Below are 1,649 nucleotides of genomic sequence, written 5' to 3'. Positions count from 1 at the left end.
ATGATGATGATAATGATGATAATAATAATGATAATAATCAATGATAATAATGATGATAATGATGATAAAAGTGAATGATAATAATATTAATGATAATAATAATGATAATAATAATAATGATAATAATAATAATAATAATAATAATAATATTAATAATAATGATAATAATAATAATAATAATAATAATAATAATAATAATAATAATAATAATAATAATGATAATAATAATAATAATAATGATGATGATACTGATAATGATAATTTTTGGATGTTCTGGTGGTTTGAGGAGGAAGCCCTTGAATTATCACATAGGTGAATAATAGTGGTAGTACCAGATAATTGTGGTAATTTCGTAGTATAGAACATGAACACCTGACCATAGCAGGTGTGTTGGGTCAAGCACGAGTGTGATACTTGGCAACCCAGGTCAGGTCAGGTCAGAGGTCATTAAGTCTCTTGACCTTTGACCTGACCTGACGAAGGTGATAAATTGCCATCAGTTAGTAGGTCAAACCCCATACCCACCCACCCACCCACCCACCCACCCACACACCCACCCACCCACCCACCCAACCTCCACCCCTTCTTCTCCATTCTATGCGCCCCCCCCCCCACATTCCGTCTCTCTCTCTCTCTCTCTCTCTCTCTCTCTCTCTCTCTCTCTCTCTCTCTCTCTCTCTCTCTCTCTCTCTCTCTCTCTCCATTCTCTATCACCTTTGTCAAAAGACTCAAATAATTAGTATGAATTGTCGAAGTTCAGAATTCATAATATCCATATAATCCAATATATATATATATATATATATATATATATATATATATATATATATATATATATATATATATATATATTTATATATTAATTTCAAATTCTATTGTGGAGATAGATATACTCTCAGATCTTCAAGATATCTATCGTCTATGTGTCTATGTATCTATCGATGTCGTATCCAGTACAGAGCTCTTGCAGCTGGCTTATACATAGCTGGGGCCGTAACTGTATCCATGTATCCACGTTCATGTGTCCACACTTACATGTATCCACCCGTCCATGTATCCATGTATCCACACTTACATGTATCCACCCGTCCATGTATCTATGTATCCACACTTACATGTATCCACCCGTCCATGTATCGATGTCCTCCAGAGTTTCGTTTCATGGCAAAGGTAAACCCAGTAGTTCCCCCTTTTTCGTTTTCTTTTTTTGATTCCAGCTCCACGTTTCCCTCATTTTTTTTTTTTTTTTTGTTTCGTCTCTTCTATTTGACTGGATTTTTGACGTTGACTTATCTGATTACAATTCTCTTTGATTTTATTCATATATATATATATATATATATATATATATATATATATATATATATATATATATATATATATATATATATATATATATTGTGATATCCACATTATCTTAGAAAACCCACATTACGGGATTAGCTAAGTCTGCCTCTAAGAAACTGGGAGTCTTGTATAGATATATCGAAACATCTTTTCTTCTAAACAGCTGCTCAGTTTATACAAGAGATTGATCCTTCCTTGTATGGAGTACTGCTCTCACACCTCAGGTGGTTCTAACTCTGTATCCTTACTTGACAGAGTGGAGTTGTAAGTGGTCCAAGTTATAAACTCTCCCAGGCTAACTT

This window comes from Panulirus ornatus, chromosome 7 (assembly GCF_036320965.1).
Source record: "Panulirus ornatus isolate Po-2019 chromosome 7, ASM3632096v1, whole genome shotgun sequence".
Classification (NCBI taxonomy): domain Eukaryota; kingdom Metazoa; phylum Arthropoda; class Malacostraca; order Decapoda; family Palinuridae; genus Panulirus; species Panulirus ornatus.
Note: the sequence above shows the minus strand (reverse complement) of the source record.